Here is an 18,871-nt window from a genome sequence, read left to right on the forward strand (position 1 = left end):
GCTTCCCCAGTCCCGGAACGCTAGGAGGGTGGGTGGGCGGCACTGCCACAGCCTGCCCAGCCCCGGCTGGAGCACAGGGGGACTGGAGGAGCTGCATGCTGCATGGCGGTAAATAGGAGTGGGGGGAGACCTGGGCAGGGCAAAGCGTGGGCAGGTCCACGCCTGGCTGTTTGGGGAGGCACAGCCTCCTTCAATGTATGGTACCCGCCGCCCATGCACCGGCCAGATGAAAGTAAGCAACGGGCTGGATCCGGCCCACGGGCTGTAGGTTCCCCACCCCTGCAATAGGGCTTTGGCTGCTGGCATTTTGACCCCCGACTTTGAGGTATTTAGGTGTTGCTACACTCAGGGTTGCAATGCCTAACTGATTTAGTATCCTAAATCTAATTTTCAAAAGGGATTTAGGCACTTAGGTCCCAAAAGCCTATGGATTTAGGCTCCAAAGGACCTAAATCTCTTTTGAAAATTAGATTTAGGCCATGTCTCCTAAATGAGTTAGGCGCTGAAACACTGAGTGCAGCAATGCCTAAATACTTTTTAAAAGCTGGACCTAGGCACTGTCATAATACAAATAATAAATATTATCCTGTGTTATTCAGTTTCCCCAAGATATCAAAGTTTCAAAAGTTAAATCCCTTTACCTTTCACTTGTATATTTTTATTTAATCAATTCCTTTCAGCCTCTTTTAAGATCTATCATGCTGCCCAACAGTCTATTGTTTCCTTGTGCTCCCCTATCTGTCTGTCTGCATCCACGTTGTCTCTCGACAAATGTAATCTTTCCCCCACTCATATCTATTCAAAAAGCTGCTGCAAAGATCATTTTCTAGCCTCTCACTTTGACCAGGTCACCCCTCCTTGCCTCTCTCCATTGGCTCCCCTTTCTTTATTGCATCAAACATAAGCTATTTGTCCTCACTTTCCAAGTCCTGCATGTCTTATGCCAGTAGACCCCAAACTGTGGGGCAGGTCTCCGCTAGGGGGGAATGAAAGAATGTCCGGGCAGGGTACGAAGGGGCCTGGAGCCAGCCTCCACAGGGGGCGGGGAGGGAGCGCCACCCAGCCCCGCTCTGCCCCCAGCTCCTCTCCAGCCCTGGCCTCAGCCACCAGCCCCAGCCCCAGCCATGGCTTTTGTCCCAGCCCCAGCGGGCCACAAACCAGGTAAAGGGGTGGCGTGACCAAAAAAGTTTGGGAACTACTGCCCTATCCCACCTGACCTATCATCTCTCATTCACTATCAAGAGGTTGATTCCTGCCTCCATGGTGCTTGTGCTTCCATTACCCACTTGTTAAATTTGTAAACACCTTAGTGTATTCTCCTGTAAACATCCACAAAACTACTTCATCTTCCTCCTTCAAATCTCTCTTTTGTTGTGATGCCTACAAAAAACGTTACAATGGTTAGGTTATTGGTGGTATCGAGCATAGGTGCCGACACTGTGGGTGCTCCGGGGCTGGAGCACCCACCAGCAGCCCTCCTTATCAGCTCCCACTAACCCTCCCCCAGCGCCTCCCTGCCTTCCATCCACCACAATCAGTTGTTTCATGGCATGTGGGATGAGGCTCTGGAGGAGTGAGGACACAGCACGCTCAGAAGAGGGGGACAAAACTGGTCGGGAAGAGACAGAGCGGGGCGGGAAGAGGTGGGGTGGGGGCAGAGCAGGGGTGGGAAGAGGTGGGGTGGGGGGGGCCTTGGGGGAAGGGGTGATTGGGGGCAGGGCCTGGGGCAGAGCTAGGGGTCAAACACCTCCCGGCATTTTGGAAAGTCGGTGCCTGTGGTACTGAGATTGTCTGATATTGTCTCATTGTTTCCTTGTACACCTGTTGGCCCTTGTTTTATTCTTAGATTGCGAGCTCTTTGGGGCAGCGACCGTCTTGTTTGTACTGTGCCTAGCAAAATGGGGTCCTGGTCCATGACTGAGGCTCCTAAGTGCTATTGCAGTATACACAATAAATACAACTAATTGGTTTTGTGTCCAGGCTTTCTAACTACCAACTTTATTTAATTGAAACCCAGGCTATTTCTCTGACAGCCCACCCAACTGCTCCTCCTTCTTCAGAAGTCCCAGGAACCTCACTGTACACTGTGGTCTAAAAGTGTTGAGCTACGGGAACTACATGCACAGTGAGAGGAAGCAGCATTCTGAATCATGCATTGCAATTCTGACTTTGATCGCTAGAAGGAGCTAAAGGTATGCAGATGATTTCTATTCCTTCCTAAATCTGAGCTGTCCAAGCAAGAGGAAGCATCTCACACACAGAGCAATGATTCCAGAAAATTCTGGTTTCAACCGGAGATACCAATGTAATGAAAATAGAAAATGATTGTATGACTTTTTATTCTAGAATGTCACTTTTAAACAGTCTCTACATAAAAGAATAAATGGACACAAATCAGACATCAGGAATGGTAACATACAAAAGCCAGTAAGAGAACATTTCAATCTCCCTGGACATTCAAGAACAGATTTAAAAGTAGCCATCCTTCAACAAAAAATCTTCAAAAACAGACTTCAAAGAGAAACTCCGATGAAGTGAGCTGTAGCTCACAAAAGCTTATGCTCAAATAAATTGGTTCGTCCCTAAGGTGCCGCAAGTACTCCGTTGCTACTCTGAAACCTGTAGAGCTACAATTCATTTGCAAACTTAACACCGTTAATTTGGGCTTGAATAGGGACTGGGAGTGGCTGGCTCACTACAAAAGCAATTTTCCCTCTCTTGGTATTGACACCTCCTCATCAATTATTGGGAGTTGACCACATCCACCCTGACTGATTTGCCCTTGTCAATGTTGGTTCTCCACTTGTAAGGTAACTCCCTTCTCTTCATGTGCCAGTATATTTATGCCTGTATCTGTAATTTTCACTCCATACATCTGAAGAAGTGGGGTTTTTTACCCACCAAAGCTTATGCCCAAATAAATCTGTTTGTCTTCAAGTTGCCACCGGACTCCTCGGTGTTTTTGTGGATACAGACAAACACGGCTACCCCTCCGATAGCCAGAAGCCATGTTTTAAAGTATCATCTGGCTCTGCAGCTTTGTGGACCGTATCAAAGGTCCGAACAGTGACATTCTCTCGCTGATTTAACTCTGAGACGCAAGGAAGCCAGGGGAATTGCACACTTGCATCTAAGGGGCCAGATAACCTTGTGGTTGAAACAGGGCGCTCAGAGCCAGAGTACTCAGGAGATGGCCACATAATTCCTGTGTGATCCTGGAGGGCTAATTCTGCATGGTTTACTTGAGTAATCTTTACTCACACAGAAAATCCCACTAAAGGGAATGGGATTATTTCACACACGAGTAAAGGGTGCAAGATCTTTTCTGTGCCTCAATTTCCTCTTCTCTCAAAGCTTGTTGACACACACAAATGCCTCTAACTATGCCAGTATAGTTAGAGCTGTACAACTAGTGTGGATGCAGTTATACTGGTATAAAGGTGCTTTATTATGATATAGCTGTTCATATATCGGAAGGGGATTAAGCTACTACAAACTTCTACTGGCATAGCTATGCCAGTCAGGGGCCTGATCTCTGACTGATGCAGCTGTGCAGGAAGAAGCCTCTAGCGTTTTGCTGGTATAAGTTGTGTCCATACTAGGAATGTTTTGCTGGTATAGTATACCAGTATAGCTATACAGTCAGAGCGCTCCTGTTGTAGATTTGGCCTAAGGCACCTTTATATCAGTGTAACTGAATCCAAACTAGGTATTATACTGGCATAATTATTTGGGTAAAAAACCCCTCTCCCCAACAGTATAAAATCTGTGCATAAACCAGGCCTCACATAAGGACACAAGTAGACACACAAACACATATGCACACATACATATAATGTAAATATACACATGCACCTAAGCACACAGGTATGTAACGTGTCCACAAATGTGCATGCACACACACACACACAAAGGCACACAAACACACATATATTCACACACACAGGGTATGCAAACATATAAAAGTAGACACAGGTACACAAACACACAAGTATATACACAAGCACAGGTGTACAAAAAACACACATGCCTGCTGTGTATGCATGTATCTTTGCACTTTCTCCTATGCACAGGCAGAGTTTCCCATAAAATCCTGCAAAGGCAACACATTATCCTCCTCCAAATTTCTTCTCACCTCTGACATGCTCTCTATAAATCACATTAGAATGCTTAGGTAGTTGGTGTGCTGCAGCCATTGCTTATTAGCCTCTAATCATAATAGTTTCCCTGTGACATTGCATTCTTACCTTTGTTGTATCAATTTACTTTCTCTCCTCTTAATGTCTGGGACAGAGACTGTCTTTTCATTATGTATGTGTACACAACACCTAGCTCAATGGGACTGAAATCTCAAAGTAGTATCAGAGGTAAACTGTTAGGACGCCAAGTTCATGAGTGTGAAGTACCCTGAGATCAGGCAGGGAAGAATTACAAAGTATGATAGAAGAAAAGGAGTATTTGTGGCACCTTAGAGACTAACAAATTTATTTGAGCATAAGCTTTCGTGAGCTACAGCTCACTTCATCGGATGCCAAAAAATTGCAAACTACTCTGAAACCTAAAGTACGATAGTAAATTGCAAAATGCATTACTTCATTATTTGCTGACCTTATTACAGGGCTGGAATGGGGGGTAGCGGGCACACAGAATCCCTAGTGTGGGGAGACTTGGGGACCCTGGCATACATCTGAATGAGGGACACAGAGCCCTAGGCATTGGGGTAGGAGGAAGTTGCAAGGAATCCCTGAAATAGAGGTAGATGGAAGGATGGCACACAGGAAACTTGTGGGGGTGAAATGGTGGAAATGTAAGGAACCCGTGGTGTGTGCAATCTAGTTTACACTGAGACATTGAGTGGCTTTTCATATACCCTATTTCTGAAATGACTCACTAGGTAAGACCTGCTCTCAGGGGTGTGACTTTTGTACTGAAAGAGTTAACTGATTCAAACAGTTATGACAGTATAGCTTATTCTTCCTCATGTATGGAAATAAACTATAACAGAATTAGCAAATTAGCAAAAGGGGAAAAAGCCAATATTTTCAAACATGAATGTCTAAAGTTAGTCACCTAAATAAATTGGCCTGATTTTCAGAGGTGGTAGGCACCCACAGATCCAAATTAATGTGGGAAGTAACACACCATCTGTGAAAAATCAAACAGTTATATGTAGGTGTCTAAAGATTGACTTAAGTGTTCAACGTTCAGCACCCAAGTTTGACAATTTTGGGCCCCATCTAATGTTTAGGGCACTGGTTGATCAGGTAAATGACACTAAATGGAGTTAAAGTAGTGTCAAGACTACAAGATCCTCCACTGTATGTTCCTGAACCAGGTTTCCTCATTATTGACAAAAGCAGACACATTTTTGCCTAATTTCGTAAGTGTTTAACATTGAAAAGATCGTTGTTTTGAACAACTTGGTATTATCAGTCATGATCTCTAGCTTTTACATATTTTGTCTGTCATAATTCTTGAGAGATCACTAATGCCTCTCATTGGCTTTTTAACAAATGTAATAAGCATAAACACATAGCATCAATGTTCCTTTACAATTTACCATCCAATAACTCCTCCCCTATTTTAGTGAGTTACATTAGTTTTAAAACCGTGTACTGAGGGTGAATATTTTTTCCTTAAGGAAAGCACACGGCTGTTCTAAAAAGTTCTGTCTGTTCAAGCTTTTAAGATTCTTCAATGCCAGTAGGTCTTGTACTTAAAGCACCCACAGGGAGAAGAGAGTACATTTTGAGGCAGTGCAGTCTAGTGCAGACCAGAGGCTAATTCTGTTATTTTTTCACTGCTACTTACCTGTTTCCACCACCCCTGACATCCACTTAATGCTTTCCTCCCTGTATTTGGAAATCTAAAAACAAGGAACACTATGTAAACGTTGATTAACAGATCCAGGCATCCATCTTACCGAGAGGCCAAATCCTACTTCATCTTACTCACCAAGTAGTTCCACTGCAGACATGGGGACTATTCTCATGAGTTAGAGCAAGATTTGGCCCCAAAATGGCTTTTCTAGTCTTGTGCCTTAATCCTTTCATGACCAGAGCTTGATATTTGTGGTGCAGCCATCTGACACTGGTTAATGCATACAATGAAGGCTCCCAGTTCTGAAGGAGAACCCCATCTTCACCACCCTGAGGGCTGGTAAAATTTACAATGGCTAATTAATTTTAAACAATGGGCAATCGTGTGCTATGAGCCATATTTGAGGATACCTAGAGTGCACTGGTTTAAGATTTCCCTATTGACCGATGCAATATTTGTCTGCCTAGATGCAGGCTTTTATTTACCAATCAATCAGCCCCAAGACTAACTGAAGTAATCTTAAAAAGAAAAAGGAGTACTTGTGGCACCTTAGAGACTAACAAATTTATCTGAGCATAAGCTTTCGTGATACATCCGATGAAGTGAGCTGGAACTCACGAAAGCTTATGCGCAAATAAATTTGTTAGTCTCTAAAGTGCCATTAAGTACTCCTTTCCTTTTTGCGAATACAGACTAACGCGGCTGCTACTCTGAAACCTGAAGTAATCTTGTGTCTTAAAGCATAGGACTAAAATCTCTGTTCCAACTCTCTCTTACAACAGGGAATCAAATCACTACCTTGGTCTACTTCAGTTACCAATCTAATGAAGAATACTACCCTACATTTCAAAAATTAGAGAGCATCTTAATATTTTTAAGCACTTATTTTTGAATGGGAGATGGTATGTATGCTAATAAAGAAATGACTGATCACCATCCAACTCTGTAATACAAGCTGTACAGCACTGAATTCACACCATATGCTCTTCAACACAGCAGTGAACTTTTCGTGCAAGTTTCTTGAACACCACATAAATAAAAGGCACACTACACTACACAGTAAAAAAAAAAGAAAAAAGAAAAAAAATCGGGGGGGGGAGAAGGCACAAGTGAAAGCTGCACTCATTTTGCACTGCAAAACACATTTTGGAAGTTCAGGGTTTGAGACTTTTGTTATGAATAACCTTAATTTGAAACTCATTTTCTACAGAACTAGATACACTTTAGGAGAGGCAGGGTTGCCAATGGATAAAGAACTGGACTGAGACTCGGGATATCTGGGTTCTATTCCCAGCTCAGCCACTGGCCTGATGGTTCATCTTGGGCAAATTGCTTCATCTTCCTGTGCTTCAGTTTCCCTATATGTAAAATGGGGATAATGCTTACCTCCTTGATAAAAGCATTTGAGAGCCACTGATGAAAAAGCACTAATATACACACACACCCCTAGCTCATATGAGCTAGGGGGTTTATTATCTGTATTGTTATGTAAGAGTTGAGCAATAATAAATCAGCAAAGCACCTCAAGAAAGACACCAGACAACATAATTTTGCATTCCGGATTTATTTTTTAAATCCCCATATAATGAAATGGTTGAAGTACAAATAAGTTGGAATCTCCTGCTGCCTGTACATCGCCATGACAAGCTAAAACTCTCATAACTTCTAACACATTGCAATGAAGTTAAGTAACAGCTGTTGAAAGCAATCTGATTAGAATAGTTAGCCATAGATGTAGTTAAATTAAAACTTTTTAGAAGGTAGGCAGACATCTATTGCTACACTTGCTAAAATTTCAGTGAGTTTCTGCAGTTGTTCATTACCATGCCTGGGTTGCCAAACACCTGTCAGTAAGAAGCTGGTTTAGAAGCACGGCAAATTATTTAATGCTGTCACCAAGAAACTGGTTTCTGCATGAACAAGTTGTTGTTCAGGGTGACTGGCCAGGGACAGTAAAAGACTACGATAGTTTTCACAGCAGGATACTATGTCCATTAGATCTTTGGTTTTCAACCTGTGGTCCAAGATTCCAAAAGGGAAATTTTTTTTAGGGGTCAGCAAATGGAAAAAGGTTGAAAAACACTGCCCTAGTCAGAGGATTGTTAGTTAGGATTCCTGAGTTCAAGTCACAGCTCTGTCACTGACTGGCTGTTAACTGCCCTCTCTGCATCAGTTGTTTCCCTTTTTGTAAAATGTGAAGAGTTACACCCACCATTGTGAACTGCTCTGTGACCTACAGATAAAATGTTAAGTGCAAAATATTACCCAAGTACAGTCTGTCCAGGCAAACAGCTCTATTTCCCAATGAAGAAGTTACTCTCACCTATAAAACCCCACATTTTAAGTGAAGTGGTCTGCATTTACACCTCTATGGTACAAGAAAAGCAAAGACACTGTAGGGATTTGAACCCCATCCTGGTAACCAGGAGTGCCAACCACCAGCATCTTTTGCTTTTTTTTTTAGTTAATATAATAAAGGTGAAAAGCAAAACCTGACAGAACAGATTGTTCTCTCAGGAAAAGAAAAACCTTGAAAGAGCACTGAAGAAATCTGCTTCATCTAAGCTTCTACTTCTGACAAATCACTTATTTCGAGTTTGTTAGGACACCTGAAAAAGTCTTAGCAGAGAGTTGCAAGAGCCCTCCCAAAAGCCACCTCACAATGAAGACAGTTGAAATTTACTTTCTAATGTTTATTTACAGCCAGTATTGGCAGGCACCCACCCCCTAACATTCCTCCTAAGCACCATTAAGTTATTGGTTTTGTTTTTATTGTATTTTGCCATCTGTTATGTCTAGATTTACTATTTAGTTTTGGGACAGTTTTGCCTGTCAATATTATTCTGAGTGTTATTTGAAGGTAAAACTATTTTAGTAATAGTTTATAATTAAGCATCATTACATTTTTTAAATGTGACGTTAGCTTCCAAAGTTAGGAGAGTTCCAGGCAAAGTACGTTATCCCAATGTTTTGTAGACTTACATTTTAAAATTTTACCTTAAGAGAAAACCGCATACCAGTGACAAGGATCCATGCTACCAGCTGAAGCAAGAGGAAAAGCGCTGTGTGTAGTCTGAACTAGGTACTGAATAGCAGGTTTCTGGAAAAAAGTCTAGCGAAAACTGGTTGTGGTTTATCCCCTCCTCCCCCTCCCTTAAGTATTTACATCATTTTATTTTAAAAGTATAAGCCATGATCTGAAAGTTAGTGTTTTTAAATAGGGGTTTACATGAACTGATAACATGGCTATAAGTACACAGAAGGTACTCAACATTACTTTTAAAGTAATGTATTAACTTGCTCTTTGCATTAACTATATATTGAGCATCCTTTGAAGCACATATCCTCAGTATATGCAAGATTATATTACAAGTGCAACCCCACCGCCTTCAATAAATTCATGTAATTTTAAGAGTGACCTTTATGTAACTGCTTTGTCGTCATGTCAGTTTTGTCACAAGATGTCTGTAAAGGTCCATGGTTCTCCTACTTTTTAAAGCCTTTTCTGTCTTTAAATGGGGACACCTGCAAAAGTCTTAAGCAAAAGAGGTCTCAACCCATTTTCCCCCACCCACATCCCTAAAAAGATTCAAAGATACAGTCTCTCATTTTAAATTGGTGAAATTGCAGCATGAAGCTGGACAGAAGTTAATTTCCCCATTTTTTTTTAATCGTGGGTGGGGTGGGGAGCAGAGGAGATTCCAATTTTTTTTTAATCTTTTTATCTTTATGGTAAATACAGAAAAGTTTATTCACCTGTTTGCTTTTTGTCCACTGTGGTATTTTCAATTCTGTGTGTCTGGCTGCTCCTTCTACAGGTCTGTGAAAAGTAATCTTAAAACTAGGTTGCGCCCTCCCCTCCCTCCCAAATTCCCAGTAAACTCCATGAAAAATCAATTAATTTTTTTGTTTTAAAGTAAATAAGAACTATTCTTACTGGGTTGGCTTCTGTGGCCCATCAAGAGGAACTGGCTTGTTTTGGTATTTTCTTGAAAAGAACTGTTAAAAAACCAATAAAGGAAGAGACCCATACAAAAGCAAGGTACTGAAAATGGTCACTAAACTGGTGGAATTTAAAATGTCACTTGCCAGTTAGTTTCCTGGAAGATTGTTGCTTGTTTGGAAGCTTTTATTTCTTGTCAATGAGATGTTTTAGATGTATCTGGAAGAGACTAAAGGCTTCAGTACACCCTCCCCCACCCACTTCAGAAAGGGAACAACAAAAAGCAGTTACCTAAATAAAGCAGCACAGCCAAAGGAACTTGGATCTCATACACCGACTGTTTAAAGCTGTGGGGATTTTACTCGAAGGGTAAAGAGCTCCTTTCAATAAACAGGCACTTTTGTCATTCAGCTGTATTTTTTTCTTTCAAACAATCACTACTCCATACATGGACAAAAGCTTTGGGACATATTTCAGTCGATTCAAATGCTCTACCCAAGCAGATCAAGCATACTGCACATTACTTGCCAACAGACCAGACCTGCTTCAGACACTGCATTCTCTGCGAAGTCTGTAAAAAGAAAAGCTGGAACAAGTTGTGAGCCCCTCCCACCCTACCCCAGCCACAGTCCAGATATTTTAAAAAAATAAAAATAAAATAATAATAATAATAATAATGCTGTTAATGTTTGAAGATACGGAGGTTTAACTCACTGTAGGGGGCCTTCACATACACACACAAAAGGTGTGAGGAACAGAAGAAAGTGCCAAGGCATGTCAAGCAAAATCATCCTGAACAGCTTCGTGAAGGGATGCATCAGGGTCTATACATTATGAAATGAAGCTTCTACAAAGAAAGATACTTTAAAAAAAAAAATTTGCCCATTCCCCCCCTAACGTTAATTGGAAGTAGAAAATGAGACTTAGAAAATGAGACGTCACTAGCACTGAAGGAAATGGTTGCAAGCATTGTTAGCATGCAAATTTCTAAATATGCAAACTGACTAGTGTTAAATTTAAAAAATAATTGTGCAGTTAAAAGTTTTCCCCAACTATAAATAAGTCAGTCGGTTTTAATTTTAACAGGACTTTAGCTCTGGAGACAGAGCAAGTCTTATTGCCAAAATTTTACTTTGTCATGAACTTACTCTGATTGGTAAGTTTGCCTCCACTGGTCTAGTTTAAAGCATTTTAGAAATCATTCCTTGGGCAGATACTTTCCTTAATTACAGGACCTCTATTGCCAAGTACCTTGATCTACATTTGTCTCGATGAAGAGAGGGTGGAGAGGGAGGGAAGGAAAAGATTCTGCAAAGACTTTCCTGCCTGAATAAAAAAGAATTTCGGTCTTCTGTTCAATTTCTGCTCCCGTCCAATTAAGATCAGGTGTTCTTGGAGAAAGATTCTGAAAGATTAAAGAAGAATCCCCCACACACACACTGCCCCAGAGCTAACCACACACAAAGAACATTGACAGCACATTTTTATTAATAAAAATGAAGACAAACTGTCTATTCTTAGAGCACATCAGTAACTTTATTAAAAGGTGCCTTTATAGCTTTTTTTTTTTTTTTTTTAATATCCCATGTTTTCTGCAAATATTTTAATCCTACAAAATAGCAGAAAAATTAAGGTGTGTTTTTTAGCAGCATAATGTGCTGTTTGGTATAGCATTTCAGGCTCTCAAAGGGTAGGCCCTGAGTAGGCTCAGCCTCCAAGGGAAGATATACATCATCATGTTTGTTCATAAGCACCACAGCATAGCTGCTATGCTTGTCTGCCTTTAGGTGATGGGCACAATCCAACTGTGGTCTGTGCACAGAGGAGAAAGGAATTTAGAGAGTGGAAGTGCAGCCCCAAATAGGCACAGGGGTAGGTTAAGTCCCTCATACCCATTCCGCACACTGCTAAAGGCTGGAAATGGGAAATGCCAGTTCAGATGTTTACGGCGTCTACTGCTTCAGAGCATTTAAAAAGTACATTTCCCTAACATGCAATATCTGCAGATATAACTGATAAACTTATCTGTAATAGATGCCTGCTTGTTTTTTCAGCTCCCAGATGAAATGAAGCAAAACTCCTCATTAACAGTGCAGAAAACCTGTCTCATGTAAACAGTGGAGCACAGCACAAGCCTCCTCTCAAATCCAACAGTAGTGAAAGTTGATCCCAAATTAGATTGTGGTTTCAAAATAAAATTCATATTCTTTCTTCAAATCCGTAAGATTTAGGTAGTAATATTCATACCAAATAGTTTGGTAGAAGCCATATGCATTTGCATATGCATTTTTTCTGTCGTATTTTCTTTCAATTTGCAATGCTGTGGAAGTAGTTTTCACTGCTTTAATGAAATTATGTATTTCAAGGACATTTGCTCTTTACTGCATATAATTGAGATTTCTTAGAGCAAATATTCTGATAAGATATGGATAGTCAATGCTTATACTTCAAATTTGTCAGTTTCATTGCTTATAGCTTTTTTTTTTCCTCCCGGTAGACACATTGGATTTTCACTTGTTAACATCTGGGATCCTTTTTCATCAAGTAGGAAGGAATATTAGAATCTTTTCTGCCTTTACTTATCATTCGCCAAGAAGCTGTTCCCTCTGCATTTATGAGGACATATTTTCTCAGGCTCGTTGGGGCTATGATTCTGAAGGCGGATCTGAAAAATGTCTACAAGACAAAAGTTGTTCCCCACACCATGCCCCACCCCCAAAAAGAAAGACACATTCAAACTAAACGCATTACAACTATGTTTCTTACTTTTTTTAATTAGTGTGTTTTAATTTAAAAATTACTGTGTTTACATTGGTAACTGATCTGCTCTTGGGTCTTTTGGTTTATTTATTTTTACCCTGACAGTAAGTGCACTCATTTTACAGGATTTTAAGTATGGTTTAACATACTGTGTTGCATTTTTTAATACAAAAAAAATCTAAATAAAGACGTATAATTCCTACACTCAAACAAACCCACATTTCTAGGTTACAGACAACTGAAAGCAGAATCTTACTTGATAAATACACAAGCTACCATCAGAAGGAATCACACACCAGGGTCATTAAGCAACTTCTTTCTCTCTGAAGTCTCTACAGTAGCATTAAGTTACATTAAGCACCTGGAAAAAAAATGCCAAAAAAAAGAAAGCCACACACCACCACGTCCAAGGTTTCAAACGGATTCCCAGAATTACAGATATGCACCAGAATATGCATCTAGACACCACAACCCTAATAGTTACAAAAGGATATGAGGGTGTTGTTTTATCTGTAGTCCATGTTAATTTGGACTAGTGGAAAGCTTTCCACTTCTGAGAGAGTATTTTTGGTAAATTTTATGCTACAGGAAAAAAATTAAACAAGCTACTCTGTATTAGTCTGGATTACAGTTTTAACTTTGTCTATTCTCTTTCTAGCACTGCCTGTGCTTTAAGTATATACACACACATATGTGGGCTATGGGCTCTGTGTGAACATTCCCAGTTACTCAATGGGGCACTGCCACAAGAACAATTTAAAGCTACATTATGAGAATTACTTGCCAGGATTGAAGCTGAACATTCTTTTTTTCAGTTCTAAAGTTATGGATGTTTCTGTAGTTTAGGAAGAGAATCTGAAGAACATACAGACAATTATGTTGCCCCACCCCCACGAATAGGTCAAGCCATATAAAACAGCACCTAAAATTCCACCCACAACACACGCACAATATACTGTATCAAAGTATGTCTGTTTTGTTTGTTTACTAGAGAAAACTTAACTTTCAAGTTCTGGACTAGCCAAGCTCTTCTTAAATTCTCCTTAGAGGATGACTGAACGACCATGAATCCTGAATACAAGCTCCAATCCAACTTTCCAACTCCATTTTAGGTAAACTGTCCTTTCTTCCAAGGTAAAAGCTGCTCCAACTCTGGGGAATGTTCTCGCAACAGCACAGTGGATAGAACCACACTGCTAACCAAGCCAATAGGAACTATAGTATCTGCAAAGAGTCTAGAAACAAGCTTGTTTTATCCCTACCCACCACCACCCTTTTCAACATACACAAAAATGTTTCCCTCTCCCCAAAAATGGTACCTTTATACTTTGATAATAAAAAAAAAAGTAAATTACTTTATGAAGAATCCAAACTTATAAAAATAGAATATAATTAACTTGCATTTCCCTCTGTCTGGCCAGTTTCTCCACACACTTCAATTGATATCTATAGCTGCAATACAGGTGGATCACATTTCTAAACCACTGCCATCATCAATACAATAGAGGTTTTATCCTGATTACTGGTTCTCTTTTATCCTTTACATTGTCACCTCTCCAGTCGTCTCGCTCTAGGATCTAGACACACCTGGGGGGAAAAAAACTGAAGAAGTTTCTGGTCCCCTTCCCCTCCCTTCAAGGAAAAAAAAAAATACTTTGAGCAAGACTAACAAAAAAAAAGCCTTTTCCCTTCCCACTAGAATTGGTGAGAAAAATACATTTATTTTCTCTTGCTAGGAAAAGCAAGACACATGGGAGATAATATACATTACCTACAATATTTTAAGATTTGAACGAACAAGTTTGTTGTTCTGTTGGGCAATAATCTTTTAAAAAAATATTATGTGATTTGCTTACACTTCACTGCCACCATAGATGGTTGTCGCTCCACCAGGCTCACGACTTCCCCAATTTGGGTAGGGTTACAGCAATATAGACGCTAGCTACCACTCCTAAAGCCGAAAGGAAAATTCCAGCAGTTTTCTAAACACTCAGGAAGATGACCACACTCTCCAGGCCTTGGCAGATTGCCCATTAGTTTCCAGACAAGATGCAATGAGTAAATAAGCCTGCAAAGAGAAAAACCTACGACACACCACGACTTGACCCACTCCAACAAACCCCTCTCATAACAATAAGTACCTTTACAAATTACTATTAATAAAGAGTATAGCAAAGAAAATAGTGTTTTAAAGAAATCAAGGAGAAAGTAGGTTACCAACTATACAGATTAAATTATTGCTGTCTTCACTCATTTTTCCCCCTTCTGGCCTTTCGCAAAGGTATCTTGATCTAGAAGTCTCTAATCTATTCTTTCAAAAATTTCTTGCTTGATCTTGTTTTCCATGATTCTTTTTTCCTCTAGTTTCACCAATTTGGTCTGGCTCTTTTTTCCCCTCTAACTTCACCAATTTGCACTGGCTCCTTGAAATCCTGTCTTTCTAGCTTCACTGAAGCCACATTCCGCCTTGGTCAATGCATCAGATGTAAAATGGTTGGTTTTATTCTAGTCCTTTATCAGCTAATTTTTTTAAACGTTTTAGCTCAAGACAGATTTTTTCCTCTAAGTCCAACACACACAAAAATAGACCTTTTAAAGATTATTCTTGATCTTGAAATAATTTTCATACACCAAGTCCTTTGAATTAATAGTTATAGTATGCTATGAATTTGTAAGTTTGATTTTACGACAAAAACTGAGCTAGTTTGCATTAAAAGATTAAATTCTTCAGCAAATATTACGCCTTAGATTTTACAAGTATCAATTTAAGTCTTTCACCCTCCTGACTTCACATTTTCAAACTAATCTACTATATAGATAGATCTTTTGCTCATCTTTAAAATGCAACTCCCCTTCTCTCTTCTCTTTTCCTGGGTCCTCTTCTAAGGTACCTTCTGCCTTCTAATATTACCAAAAAACAAACAAACCACAACCGTCTCTCTTCTCAGTCTCCTGTCTTGAAAATCTTCCCAAACCTTGTGTTTCTAATATTTTCTTTTCTAAAAATCACTTTGTCTTTTTAAATAAAACTCCTTGTTTCTTCATATTTTCTTCTGCTTGAAGCAGACTTAATCTGGCGTTTTTAAAACAGCCAGCATTTTTAATTTTTCTTTTCACCCCAAACTGGCTTAAAGCATGTTTTGGGTTTCAGTTTATCTTCAATTTTATTTTGGTCTTGTTTTGCTTCTAAATTAATCTTCATTTTTTTAAAATCTTGTTTTTTCTTATCTTCAAATTTTAAATTTTTCTTTCCCAATTATCTTCAAATTTTAAATTCTTCTTTTGCCTTTTTTTAAAATGCAAGATCTATATTTCAAAATTTAGCATTTTCTTTTTTAAATCTTCAATTTTTTTTCTTGTTTTTTCTTAAATTTATCTTCAAGATTTTCTTGGTTAATAATTTTATTTTGGAGGCATTTAAAATGCCCATTTTCTTTCAACCATTTACCCAAACCTCTGATCACCCTCCTGCACTTATTGAATACTTCTTAGTCTTTGATTCTTCTCTCCTCTTCCAATTGCCTTTCATATTAAAAATCTTCGTATTTCCTGTTTTTAAGAGCATTAAGTGGTTTAAAAACCAGTGGCACATTAGTTAACCATATCTTTTTAATTATCAAACTATAATTAATATTTTAAGAGTAAAACCCTCTTTACTGATTTACTTTAAAAAATATTAGCTATAGTTTCCAATAGATTATTAATCTAGTTAACTTTTTCTTTTTTTTTTAAAGCTATTCCCAGGCTGTTTCCCCTTTCCCTGTTTTATTTCCCTCTCCACCTGCCCTTTCTCCCTAGCTCTCCTGCCTGCAACTCTAACAGTAAGTGCGCAGCAGGATATTTTATAGACTGGTGACAGACTCACTAACTGCAGCATAGAATCTCCTTCCGCCCCTCCTCTGCTAAGGGGGAGGGGAAAGCACTGCCTGAACATCAACACAAAAAAATAATCCCTGAAAATTCTAAAAAGTTTTTCAATGTCCATTCTCTGAAACTAGTATAGTGGATTTATTCGTTTTTAATTAGAAAGGAAGAAAGGAATTAGTTCACTGGAGAAATTTAGTTTCTTTTCTCTGTAAATGGGTTTATTAGACTGATCCACCCTAATGAATTTTTAACAAGATCCTAAACCATTTTACTGAATCCTTTTTTAAGGTGAGTGGAATAAATCCTCTGTACAAAGCCAGGCATAAAAATAGCTTCTCAGTTATTTTTATCATTTTTAAAAATAAAACCATACCTAGCTTTAGTCTGAACATATCTTTCTTATGCAGCAAAATGGTGTCTATGACAGTAAATTTTGGCCTATATAGAGAGCTTACATTTTTTCTTGTAAAAAACAAGATCTACAATACCAAATACAATCCTTTAGATAAAGGTTTCAATCAAAGGTGTATATTTCAGATTCCAACTAATGTTATGTAGCTTACATTTGAAAATAATTTTACTTCCAGCCTACCTACTTGTGTGCCTGAATAGTTCTCCTTGTTTACCGCTTGCAATAGCCAGTATGAGACTTTGGCATTTGGTCAAATAAATCTAAGTTCTATGAGTTTTAATAAAAATTCACAGTCCCACTGAGTCCTTACAATGCCACTGATATTTAAGCAGAAAAGTTCTCCATTAAGTTTGTGTTCTAAAGCATTTTGCTGTACTATCCACTATAAGGCCTGATTTACAATATTTAAATTACTAAGTATGTGTGTTGCAAGGACTTTTGTCCACGTTATTCAAAATAGATACATCTCAAACAAATGGAGAAATTTTTTTTTTAAAACCTCACTGGTTCAATTTTAAAAATTTCATTAACTTCTTTTGTTGCTTTGTGAAAAAACTGATGCTTTTGAAAACTTAAAAGGTAAATTAAAAGTCTTACTATGTAGCTTTAGTAGCTTTGATTATGTTTATAAGGAATTTGTTAAGTGAGGAAACTAATTCTTCGTATTTGTTGTTAATATCGGTGATACCGTCTTTCCATTACTATTTTTAAGCGAGAAACATTTTGGCTGCTGATGGAGGAAAAGGAATACACCCAAAGAGACTTTTAAATACTGACTTGTAGATGTCATTTGTAAAAATCTTGAAAACCCATCAAATTCGTTAATAACAAAACAAAAAAAGTTTAAATAATTTCTGCAGCTTAATAAAAAAAAATTCCAGTTGTTTTAAATTCTGGTCAGACTTTCAAAGGGATGAGGTGTGGTCTATTCATTCAAATTCGGAGTTCTTTTTTAAATATTTTTTTCTGGAAAATGTATTACATTTAAATTAAGGCTGATCAGCATTATAATAGCTGGAAAACAATATGGTATGGAAAACTCAACATTTGTATAAACGTTCGTAAACCCTTATGTCTGATGCTGATTTCCTCTGAGCAAAAAGCAAATTTTGTGTGTGTGTGAATTCTCTCTCTGGTTTGAATCCTGTTTGTACATCTTTTTCAAGCACTTACAAATTAGTGAAATGACCCTAATAGATATATATATTTCTAGATAAGTTGCTTGTAATTATCACAAAATAAATCCAAGGGCTTTATGGGATTGTTTTAAAATCATTGCGGGGCAAAATATTCTTTTCCAGTTGCTTGTGGGTGATCATTTCAACATTCAAGGGCACCTAAGACAGCAATTTATTACAACTCTCACAAAATCCTCAAAATCAACTCCAAAATTTAATGGTTTCAGACTTATTTCTGAGGAAAAATCTCCAATTTGAATCTCATTTGTCACTTAAAAAAAAGGACAAGGTTCCTCAAATTCTTGATTCCCATTAAGTAAAAGCATTTTCTCCCTCTGCAAACATTTGTTTTCTGTAAAATCTTTCACACAAAAAAACTTCCATCAGCCAAAAATAAACCTCCTCAAAATCAGAGGTTTTGAGTAATTAAGGAGTTAATTTTCCTCAAACTTTTTAACATGCCTGACAATAAGCCGGAGTCTCACCCACAAAAAATAAATGAAAAGTTAGAGTTTTAGAGTTAGTTTTGAGATAAAATTTACTCCATGGTTTCCATAAGGATAGTTGCCATTTTTAAATGCCCAGGCCCCTTAAAGGTAATTCAGTCCTCTTCACAACAAAATTATATCAGTTCAAAATGAACCAAACAACGAGAAATTTAGGAGTCTTTTCTGAGGTAATACATCCTCCCCCCGCTCTAATACTGAGCCTATTCCTAATATAAATTTGATGGGGACCTGGACCTGAGCCCCCCGCCGCAGAAATGTGGACATTTAGTTCGGGATTATGGTCTGTGCGCTGTGTTTACACTCAGTCTCGCTCTAATGACATGGGGGGGAGGGAGACTGAGTGGCGGAGGGATATCTAGCATGAGGAGGCACGGGTTGCTTG

The sequence above is a fragment of the Natator depressus genome, chromosome 7, assembly GCF_965152275.1.
Source record: "Natator depressus isolate rNatDep1 chromosome 7, rNatDep2.hap1, whole genome shotgun sequence".
NCBI classification, from domain to species: Eukaryota; Metazoa; Chordata; order Testudines; family Cheloniidae; genus Natator; species Natator depressus.